The sequence below is a fragment of the Carcharhinus amblyrhynchos genome, chromosome 10, assembly GCF_965287045.1.
Source record: "Carcharhinus amblyrhynchos chromosome 10, sCarAmb.v2.hapA, whole genome shotgun sequence".
Classification (NCBI taxonomy): Eukaryota; Metazoa; Chordata; class Chondrichthyes; order Carcharhiniformes; family Carcharhinidae; genus Carcharhinus; species Carcharhinus amblyrhynchos.
Window position 1 is genome coordinate 105,333,412 of NC_137333.1, and position 12,158 is coordinate 105,345,569.

The following is a 12,158-nucleotide window of genomic DNA, read 5'->3' on the forward strand; positions in this document are numbered from 1 at the left end:
AGAGGAGAGAGATACAAAAGTGTCCAGCGGGGCAATTTTTTCACACAGAGGATGTTGAGCGTCTGGAACAAGCTGCCAGAGGCAGTAGTAGAGACGGGTACAGTTTTATCTTTTAAAAAGCATTAAGAAGCTAGTTACATGGGTACAATGAGTATAGAGAGATATGGGCCAAATGCGGGCAATTGGGATTAGTTTAGGGGGTTTTTAAAAAAAAAATAAGGGCAGCATGGACAAGTTGGGCCGAAGGGCCTGTTTCCATGCTGTAAACCTCTGAGTCTAGTCGGAATAACTGAAATTTTGGTCATTTTAAAGGGTGAGGGAAATTCTGAGGTAAGGACCAGAAGAGGCTGGAATTGGAACTGTGCAGAGATCGCGGGAGGGTTGTAGGAATGGAGGAGATTATACAAATAAGCGGTAGGGACCATGGAAGGATTCAGGCATTGCTGGACTGGGAGCCGATGGAGGGTAGAAAGCTGAGTAGGACTGGGTGCGTGATGGGACACAGGCACCAAAGGCTTGGATAATCTCCAGGTTACAAAGGGAGGAAGATTGGGAAGCCAGCCAGAAGCAGGTTTGAATAGTTGGGCCTGGAGTAGATCATGGGCAATTACTCAAATGCATTCCCTGTGTCTGGGGACAGGCGACCCATAGATATTAATGATGCTTCTCCAGTTCCTGTGGAGCTGCTACCATGTGGAAAAGGTGGGGGCGGGGGGTGGCATTGACAGAGCCCTCCCAGGTAGTCAGTCACTTCCACCCCTCCTTCCCAATCTGCTGTGTGTCTGTTAGAAAGCACAGACTGATCCAGTGGGGATGTGGCCTGTAGCTAACAGTAATAAAAGCTGATGGGAAGAAAAGAGAAATATCAGAGTGTGATGTTGAAACTCACAGATCAGATTGCTCCGAGGAATTTACAACCAATTTAGTGTGGGAAACACAGTGCCAACGCACACCAAGTTCCCATCTTCAGCAGTGAATAATAGCTGATAATTCCCAGAGTTTAGAAGCATGATAGATGGTCCTGTTGAAATACAATATTTTTTTTAAGAAGCTTGAAAGGGAAGATGTAGGAGTCTTAAAGTTTAAAAGTTTGTTTATTTATTATTGACACAAGTAGGCACAGTGGTTGGCACTGCTGTCTCACAGCGCCAGGGACCCAGGTTCAATTCCCGGCTTGGGTGACTGTCTGTGCACGTTCTCCCCATGTCTGTGTGGGTTTCCTCCAGGTGCTCTGGTTTCTTCCCACTGTCCAAAAGATGTGCTGGTTAGATGGACTGGCCATGCTAAATTGTCCCTTAGTATCAGGGTAAATAAGTACGGTTATGGGGATAGGGCCTGGGTGAGACTGTGGTCGGTGCAGACTTGATGGGCTGAATGGCCTCCTTCTGCAATACAGGGATTCTATATTAACAGTGCAATGAAGTTACTGTGAAATTCCCCTAGTTGCCACACTCCAGCACCTGTTTGGGTACACTGAGGGAGAAATTTAGCACGGCCAATGCACCTATCCAGTATGTCTTTCGGACTGTGGGAGGAAACCGGAGCACCTGGAGGAAACCCACACGGACACGGGGAGAATGTGCAAACTCCACAGAGACAGTGACCCAAGCCGGGAATCAAACCCAGGTCCCTGGCGTTGTGAGGCAACAGTGCTAACCACTGTGCCAACATATCGCAAGTATGTATGGTGGGCCAGGATGGTGGCCTCTCTGTGCAGGGACCCACCACAGGAGATTTGGCAGCCTAGCCAAAAGTCCATTCCCTTTCAATGGGGCCAGAAAATCTGTCCATCAACACCTCCCCTCCCCCCCCCGCCCCCCCACTACCAGTACTCAGTCTTGGAATGAGCGAACAGAGAAGGAACGTTTTTTTTACTGAAATGTTTGTGACGTTTGGAATTAAGCCCCACAGAGAGTTGCGAATGATCAGTCAGCAAGGATATTCCATTCAGAAATCAACAGATTTGGGGGTTATAAGGGACTCGAGGGATAGTGTGGGGATAGGTATCGAATGTGGAAGATCACCAATAATCTTATTGAATGGTTTACTCTAGCTTGAATTTCCAAAGACCTGATCATTTTTTTTTAAAATGATGTTGGTGAGGGATAGATATTGGCCAGGACTTACTCTGTTACATGACTACGATGGCTATCGAGGGATATAGGCCACGCGCGGGCAATTGTGTCCTTTTTTTAAAAAAAGGACAGCATGGACAAGTTGGGCCGAAGAGCCAGTTTCCGTGCTGTAAACCTCTGTGACTCAAGGACACTGAGGAGAACTCCACTGCTCCTCTTCAACATAGTCCCTTGTCACGTTTTACATCCACATTAGAGGACAGTCAGGCCCTCAGGTTAAAGTCTTACTCAAAAGACAGCATCTCTAACAGTGCAGTGTTCCCTCAATGGAGGGACAGAAAGCAGAAAGTAGAGATAAGTAGGGCATTTTTGAGCTAGCAGCTAGTGCAGTGCTGTAAGGATCAGTGTTGGGGCCTTGGCTGATTATGTTAGATGATGTGATTAAGACTAGTTTAACCAGGTTTATTAATGGTACGTAGCTAGATGGAAATGTAAACTGTGAGAAGAACACAAAGAGACTGCAAAGAGATATAGACAGCTTAGGCAGCACGGTGGCACAGTGGTTAGCAGTGTTGCCTCACAGTGCCAGGGACCTGTGTTCAATTCAGGCTGCAAAGGACTGTGTGGATTTTGCACATTCTCCCCATGTCTGCATGGGTTTCCTGCAGGTGCTCCGGTTTCCTCCCACAGTCCAAAGACGTGCGGGTTAGGTGGATTGGACTTGCTAAATTGTCCCTTAGTGTCAGAAAATTGGAAGGGTAAATACGTGGAGTTTTGGGAACTGGGTGGGATTGTGGTTGGTGCAGACTCAATGGGCTGAATGGCCTCCTTCTGCACTGTAGGATTCTATGAATCAAATGGGCAGATGGAGTATAATGTGGGGATGTGTGAGGTTATGTGATAAAATAGAAAAGCAGAATGCTTTTGTTCAAAAGGCAAAAAACTTCCTAAATGTTGATGTTCAGAGAGACTCGGGTGTACTCTTACTAGGAAAACAAAGTGCAGATATAGCAAGCAATTCGACAGATGGTTTTTATTACAAGGGAACTGAAGGACTAAAATCAAGAGGTCTTGCTACAATGGTCCACATCCTTCCTGAGGCCACACCATGGAGTTGTGTGTGCAGTTTTGGGCTTCATAAATAGGGTATTGTGTACAAAGACTGAGCCTTTGCAAGGTCCTGGTTGGGCCCAAATGGGAACATTGCGTCCAATTCTGATCACACTTTAGGAAGGATGTGAGGGTCTTCAAGAGAGAGCAGAGGAAGATTTACCAGAATGGTTCCAGGGGTGAGGGATTTTAATTAGAAGGCTAGCGTTGGAGAAGCTGGGGTTGTGCTCCTTGGAGCGACAGAGTGTGAGGGGAGATTTGATTGAGGTTAACAAGATAATGACAGGATTGGATAAGGTAGGCAAAGATAAACTATTCCCATTGGGTGATGGTACAGGGGCTCAGGGGGAGACAGGTTTAATGTTTTGAGGGAGAGATTTGGGGGAATGTGAGGGAGAGTTTGTACACAGCAAGCGGGAATGATCTGGAACTCGCTGCCCACGAGGGGGATGGAAGCGGAGACGATGAGTGATTTCAAAGGGAAATTGCATGGGCTCTTGAGGGAAATGAAGCAGCAGAGTTGTGGGGATAGAGCGGGGGAATGGGACTGACTTCACAGATTCAGAGACCTGGGTTCGATTCCTGGCTTGGGTCACTGTCTGTGTGAAGTTTGCACATTCTCCACGTATCTGCGTGGGCTTCCTCCAAGTGTTCCAGTTTCCTCCCACAGTCCAAAAATGTGCAGGTTAGGTTGATTGGCCATGCTAAAAATAGCCCTTTAGAGTCCTGAGATGCGTAGGATAGAGGGACTGGTGGATAAATGTGTGGGGATATGGGGGTAGGGCCTAGGTGGGGTTGTGGTTGGTGCAGACTTGATGGGCCAAATGGTCTCTTTCTGCACTGTGGGGTTTCTATGATTCTGTGACTGGATTACTGTGAATGGCCCTCTGATCGATAAAGGATTCTGTGACCAAATGACTCAATATTTTGGATAAACTTGCACTGGAAGTGGTCCAGCGAAACTTCACTAGGCTGATAGATAAGGGAGTAGTCCTATAAGGAGAGGCTGAATAAATTGGGCCCATACTCTGGAGTTTGGAAGAGTAAGAGGTGATCGCATCGAACTCCACAAATTCCTCAAGGTTAGATGCAGCAGTTGTTCCTTGCTGGGGAAGCTAGAACATGAGGGAACAATCTCAGGATCTGCGGCCAATCATATGGAACTGAGATGAGGAGAAATTTCTTCACTGGTGAATTTTGGAATTCTTTAGCTCCGAGGGTTGTGAATGCTCCATCATTAAGTATGTTCAAGACACAGATAGATAGTCTTTGGTTCCTCAGGAAGCCAATGGATTTGGGGAGTGAAGATGGAATTGAGGCTGAAGATCGACCGTGATCTTATTGAATGGCAGAGCAGAGGTTTGAGGGGCTGAAGGGTCTTACTGCTCCTATTTCATATGTTCTTGTGTGTAATTAAAAACATCGTGTTCCAAAAATAATTCTGCCTAAATCTTGCCACTTGGGCCTCCTTCGCGATCCCTCTGAAAAGCTACCTTTCTGACCAAGTATTTGGTTAGTTGAGGCCAAAATGTTGTGTGATTTCAAGAAGAAATTAGATATAATTCTTGGGGCTAAAAAGAGCAAGGGATATGGGGGGGAAAGGGGATCAGGATCTTGGATTTCATCATCAGCCATGATCAAAATGAATGGTAGAGCAGGCTCAAAGGGCCAAATGGCCTAATCCAGCTTCTAGTTTCTATGTTTGATGTCACTTGGGTGGTACAGTGGTTATCATTGCTGCCTCACAGCATCAGGGACCCAGGTTCAACTCCCAGCTTGAGTCACTGCCTGTGTGGAGTTTGCACATTCTCCACATGTCATCGTGGGTTTCCTCTGCGTGCTCCACTTTCCTCCTACAGTCTGAAAGACGTGCTGGTTAGGTGCATTGACCTGAACAGGGAATTTCACAGTGACTTCATTGCGGTGTTAATGTAAGCCTACTTGTGACTAATAAATAAACTTTACTTAGGGTCATTTTTGTTTGATAATGACTCCTATGAATCACTTTGGGATGTTTTACTCTTTCAGAAGCACTTTGTAAATATAACTTGTGGTTTGAAAACAGACTGTCAATAGTCACGATGCAGTGAAGGATTACAACAGAGCTAATTGAAAGTAAAACAATTGAAATGTGAGCCACTCTTTCTCCCCTCCCTCTCTCCCTCTCTCTCTCTCTCTATTCCCTCCAGCTCTCCCTGTCACCAGGAGCTCAGGGAACCCTGTTCAGATCCCCAGCCCCTGTGATCTGAGCAGTGTAAATAACATTAGCATGCTAATTCCTCCATTCGCTCCCCTTCTTTGCAATTTGCCAAGGGGAATTAAGTAAATTAGCAGGAAAATGTGCAAGGATATGTGGTAAACCAAGAGTGACAGGTTAGGGTTAGAGGGCAGATCATTAGTCTAAAATATACAGCTCCACAAAGTCCACAAATAATAAAAGGGAATAAGTGTGAGGCGAAAAATGACAAGAAAATTCAATTACTGTAGCAGTCACATGTGTGTCCTCTATAATTCCATTAACTCCTTCGCAGAGTGCCTGTCTTTTCTCTGGTGCTTGTAGCAGTGAGGGGATTTTTATATTTAGACTCATAGAGTACTGGAGGAGGCAGTTCGGCCCATTCTGCATGTTCCAATTCCAATGTGTCCCTCTTACTCCCGCTCTTTCCCCACAGCCTCGCGTCTTCCTTCTTTTTTAAATATTTACCAAAACCCCTTTTGAAAGTTATCATTGATCCTGAAACCTTTTGCTTAAATCTTTGCTCAACTTTCTTGGCTCCTGGGAATGACAGTCTGTCAACTCCTTCAACTTAACCATTCCTCGTGTGCAAGTTTAGACCATCGACCACACAAAGACAAACGTCAGCTAGTCCAAACCAAGCTATTGTTTCTATAGATCCACAGAGCCCTACAGTGCAGAAAGAGGCCCTTCGGCCCGTCTGCACCAAACACAATCCCACCCAGGCCCTACCCCCATATCCTTACATATTATACCCACTAATCCCTCTAACCTACGCATCCCTGGACACTAAGGGGCAATTCCTTAGCACGGCCAATCAACCTAACCCGCACATCTTTGGACTGTGGGAGGAAACCCATGCAGACACGAGGAGAAAGTGCAAACTCCACACAGACTATTGTCTTGAGGATATCCCAAGCTGGTGATCAGGAACAGGAACCCTGGCTGATGCTTCCTCTGCCTTGACTAGAGACAACCAGTTAACCACAGGGAGGACATCTTCATTCAGGTCAGTTAACTCAGTGGCACAGTGGTTAGCACTGCTGCCTCTCAGCGCCAGGGACCCGGGTTCAATTCCTAACTTGGGTCACTGTTTGTGTGGAGTCTGTACATTCTCCTCGTGTCTGTGTGGGTTTCCTCCAGGTGTTCCGGTTTCCTCCCACAGTCCAAAAGATGTGCTGGTTAGGAGCATTGGCCATGGTAAATTCTCCCTCAGTGTACCCAAATAGGCATCGGAGTGGGGTGACTGGGGAATTTTCACAATAACTTCATTGCAGTGTTAACGTCAGCCTACTTGTGACAATAATGCTCAAACTTTATACAGTAAATGGCAAAACCCTTAAGATAGGCAGAGGGACCTGGGTGTACAAGTACACAGATGACTGAAAGTGGCAACGCAGGTAGAAAAGATAGTCAAGAAGGCATAAGGCTTGCCTTCATTGGCCAGGGCATTGAGTTTAAAAATTGGCAAATCATGTTGCAGCTTTAAAGAAATTCAGTTAGACCTCACTTGGAATATAGTGTTCAATTCTGGTCGCCATGCTACCAGTAGGTTGTGGTGGCTTTGGAAAGGGTACAGAAAATATTTACCAGGATGATGGGCGTGAGCTATAACGAGAGGTTAGAAAAACTCATTGGAACAACGGAGATTGAGGGGCGACCTGATAGAAGTCTACAAGATTAGGAGGGGCAAGGACAGAGTGGATAGTCGGAAACATTTTCCCAGGGTGGAAGAGTCAATTACTAGGGGGCACAGGTTTAAGGTGCGCGGGGCAAGTTCTTTTACACAGAGGGTGGTGGGTGCCTGGAACTCATTGCCGGGAGAGATAGTGAAAGTGGATACGATAGTGAATTTTAAGGGGCGTCTGGACAAATGTATGAATAGGATGGGAATAGAAGGATATGGTCCCTGGAAGGGTAGGGGGTTTTAGTTGAGTTGGGCAGCATGGTTGGTGCAGGATTGGAGGGCCGAAGGGCCTGTTCCTGTGCTGTAATTTTCTTTGTTCTTTAACTCAGCACCAGGTTCAGTGCTACAGCAGGTGAGAACAGGACTGTAACTCAGAACATTGGGGAACCAGATCTGGTGTGTGTTTGGAAGGATTTGCAGGTTATAACTGAACCTGTTTGGCCACATTATGAACGCATCTACCTTGACCATCAAGTCCTGGGGTGGGACTTGAACCTGGAGCTTTTGGCTCAGGGTCAGGGACAGTACTGCGAAACAAAACCTCCATATCACAGATTATACAGTTTAAATTTATATTTCACTAATGATTGTGCAGTAACTCAGAGAATAAATATTAATATAAAATAAAACCTCAGTCACTGAGAATGTATACTCACCACATTCTCTGTGATTATAAAATCATTGAAGTTACAATCATTGAGATTACAGTCACTGAACATTGAATGAGAGATTGTGCAATGTGTGTTTGTAATATATATAAATGATTTGGAGGAAAATGTAACTGATTTGATTAGTAAGTTTGCGGATGACACAAAGGTGGGTGGATTTGCAAATAGTGATGAGGACTATCAGAGGATACAGCAGGATGTAGATCGGTTGGAGGCTTGGGCAGAGAGACGGCAGATGGAGTTTAATCAGACAAATGTGAGGTAATGTATTTTGGAAGGTCTAACGCAGATAGGAAATATACGGTAAATGGCAGAATTCTTAAGGAGTATTGATAGGCAGAGGGATCTGGGTGTACAGGTACACAGGTCACTGAAAGCGGCAATGCAGGTGGAGAAGGTAGTAAAGAAGGCACACGGCATGCTTGCCTTCACCAGCCAGGTCATTGAGTTTAAAAATTGGCAAGACATGTTGCAGCTTTATAGAACCTTGAAGTTTTTTTTGTGAAGTTTATTTATGAGTCACAAGTAAGGCTTACATTAACACTACAATGAAGTTACTGTGAAAATCTCCTAGTCGCCACATTCCCGCACCTGTTCAGGTCAATACACCTAACCAGCAGTCTTTCAGACTGTGGGAGGAAACCGGAGCAAACCCTTGCAGACATGGGGAGAATGTGCAAACTCCACACAGACGGTGACCCGAGCCAGGAATCGAACCCGGGTCCCTGGCGCTGTGAGGCAGCAGTGCTAACCACTGGGCCACCATGCCGCCCTCCCTTAGTTAGGTCGCACTTAGAATACAGTGTTTAATTCTGGTTGCCTGGAACCCGCTGCCAGGGGAGGTAGTGGAAGCGGATACAACACTGGCTTTCAGGGGCGTCTTGACAAATACATGAATGGGATGGGAATAAAGGGATATGGTCCCCGGAAGGATAGAGTGTTCTGGTTCAGTCGGGCAGCATGATCGGTGCAGGCGTGGAGGGCTGAAGGGCCTGTTCCTGTGTTATAATTGTCTTTGTTCTTTGCTCTCGTGTGTGTATTATTGAGAAAAGGACTCAGAATTGGAGGAGTGCAAAGATCTTGGAGGATTGTAGGCTGGAAGAGGTTAGGGAGGGATAGCATCCGTCAGTTAATAATATTGTCCTGTAGCCCTAAAGGGATATGGACCAAGGACAGGCAGAAGGTGTCATGATCAGCACAACATTGTGGGCTGAAGGGCCTGTTATTCCTGTGCTGTACTGTTCTATGTTCTAAATGAAGCTTCCATATGGGAGAGTTTTCATGGAGGAGTGAATCTCACTCCTTATTCCCGATGGTGGGGGAGTCCAGAACTAGGGGTCATAGTGTGAGGATAAGGGGTAAACCTTTTAGAACTGAGATGAGGAGAAATTTCTTCACCCAGAGGGTGGTGAATGTGTGGAATTCACTCCCACAGAAAGTAGCTGAGGCCAAAACATTGAGATTTCAAGAAGAAATTAGATATAGCTCTTGGAGCTAAAGGGATCAAGGGATGTGGGAGGAAAGAGGGAATCAGGATATTGAATTCAATGATCGGCCATGATCAAAATGAATGGCGGAGCAGGCTCGAAGGGCCAAATAGCCTACTCCTGTTTCAAGTTTCTGTGTTTCCTTCAGAATGACGGTGCCCCGTCAAACCGAGCATGGATATGAGCCGCCTGAGAGAAACTCGGAGTTCAGTCAAATGAGGAATAGTCGGGGCTGGGGAATGGACAGGATGACGGGATGAGGTACAGTGTTTGTGTAATGGGTTCCAGCATTGACAAGGTGCAGGATTCCACAAAACAGGTGGACTCATGTTCAATCACACTCTGTGCCGCATGAATGGAGGCAGAGGTTGGGGCAACACTCCCGACCTTGCCTCCAATGGGAAAGGAATGGGAGACATCAGAGGGTCAGTGCTGAGGGAGTGCTGCACTGTCAGAGGGTCAGTACTGAGGGAGCGCCGCACTGTCAGAGGGTCACTGCTGAGGGAGTGCCACACTGTCAGAGGGTCACTGCTGAGGGAGTGCCGCACTGTCAAGAGGGTCACTGCTGAGGGAGTGCTGCACTGTCAGAGGGTCAGTGCTGAGGGAGTGCTGCACTGTCAGAGGGTCAGTGCTGAGGGAGTGCTGCACTGTCAGAGGGTCAGTGCTGAGGGAGCGCCGCACTGTCAGAGGGTCAGTACTGAGGGAGTGCCACACTGTCAGAGGGTCAGTGCTGAGGGAGCGCCGCACTGTCAGAGGGTCAGTGCTGAGGGAGCGCCACACTGTCAGAGGGTCAGTGCTGAGGGAGCGCCACACTGTCAGAGGGTCAGTGCTGAGGGAGCGCCGCACTGTCGGAGGGTCACTGCTGAGGGAGTGCCGCACTGTCGGAGGGTCAGTGCTGAGGGAGTGCCACACTGTCAGAGGATCAGCAATTTGAAGATACTGCGCTCTTGGTGACTGTTATTTTCTGGATGAGATGGTGAACGGAGATCCCGTTTGCAGTGTTCCCCCATCAGCTGGACAGCCACACAACCAACTTCCAAACCAACCACACAATTAAAACAGATATGAGTGAATGTTTAACATGTACCCTCTCTCAGGCAGGTGTAAAAGCTCTCACAGCCTCTACATCAAGAAGCAGCAGGGTTCTGCCCGGTGTCCTGAGGCTAATGTTCACCCCGAACCAGATAATCCTGTCATATCGCCTTACTGTGTGTGGGACCTTGCTGTCTACTATTGGGCTGCTGCGTTACCAACATTACGATGTGAAGATGCTGGCGTTGGACTGGGGTGGGCACAGTAAAAAGTCTCACAACACCAGGTTAAAGCCTAACAAGTCTACCAGATTTAATTGGAATCACAAGCTTTTGGAGCATTGTTCCTTCATCCGCTCCTTTATCAGCTGAGTGGAGCCTGGACCTGAGGAAGGAGCAGCGCTCCGAAAGCTCGTGATTCCAAATAAACGTGTTAGACTTTAACCTGGTGGTGTGAGACTTCGGACTGTTACCTAGATTTGCTAATCCCTGTGACCTCTGGCTGTCAGGCACTTTGGGACTGCCTGCGACAGTGAAAGGTGCTATACAAATGCAACTTTTTTGGTGCAGGACTGGCGGCTCGTTCACCCCGGTTTGAGAGTCAGCGCCTCGGGCAGAAGGAGCGGGGCGGTGAGTCAGAGAGAGTTTTGTTGAATTCTGATCTGCATCAATTGAATTCCCAGACATGGAGAGTAATGAAAGCGCAGCCAGTTCGCGTGGCAGATGGGGGCAGAATCAGACTGTTAAATGATAATCAAATTAACCTTTTTTTTGTAACTACGATAAGATGACAGTTGGGTGCCTTTTCACTCACCCGCTGTCTTTCACCCAAACCCAATTGGTTTATCGAATTAACTTGTTTATACTTCTACAAAAAAAAACCTTGTTTGCATCTTCCAGGTTTTCTGGGGGACAGACTCTGAGCATCTGGCCAGCTGTCCAAAGATCAGGCAGAGTCGGAAACTCCATCCCTATTCATATTGCACCAGGGTATTTTCTCCTTAACCATTTTTCATTCCGTGTTTATTTAAATCTGATTTCTCTCCTCCCTCTCCCCCTCTCCTTTTTCTCATTCTCTTTAGCTCATAGTTATTCTCTCTTCCCCGTCTCTCACATTCTTGCCTTCCTCTTGTTCCGTTCGAATTTGCGGCTCTCCCTCACAAAGTGAAAGTTCTTTGAGCTGCTTTTGCTAATCCCTGTCAATAATCCCCTTTCGTCTCTCTCTCTGTCCCCCTGTTTTAAAATTCATTGGTTTCCTTAATGGTGTTTTATTGGGGGTTGCATTGACATTCATGAGAGGGGCTGGATAAAGCCAAGGTGTGCGGGTGGAGAGCGGTGAACACCGCAGGGAGGAAAAGTCACATTCAAATCAAGTGTCACAGTAAGAGGATCACATAGACACACATATACACACATAGACACAGACACACACACACACACAGAGACACACACACACACACACACACACACACACACACAGTGAAAGTGTGAGGAGTGGAGATACTCTCCCTCTCACAGGGGAATAATCACTGAACAGAAATAACCAACAAGATGGAAGAAAGAGTTTAACAGAAGTTAACTCGAATATTCTGAGATTCTCAGGCCTGAAAGAAAGGAGAGAGTCTTCAACATCAGCGTATAACATCAAGGAGCAGGAGAAGGCCATTCAGCCCCTCGAACCTGCTCCAATATTTGAGATGAAGGTAGCTGATTTGATTGTGACCTCAAATCTACATCTCATCTACTACCTCCCCCCCCAGCCCAATAACCTTTCACCACCTTACTTATCAAGAATCTATCCAGCTCTCCCTTAAAAATATTCAGAGACTCTCCTTCCTCCGCCTTTCCAGGAAGAGTGGCGGCA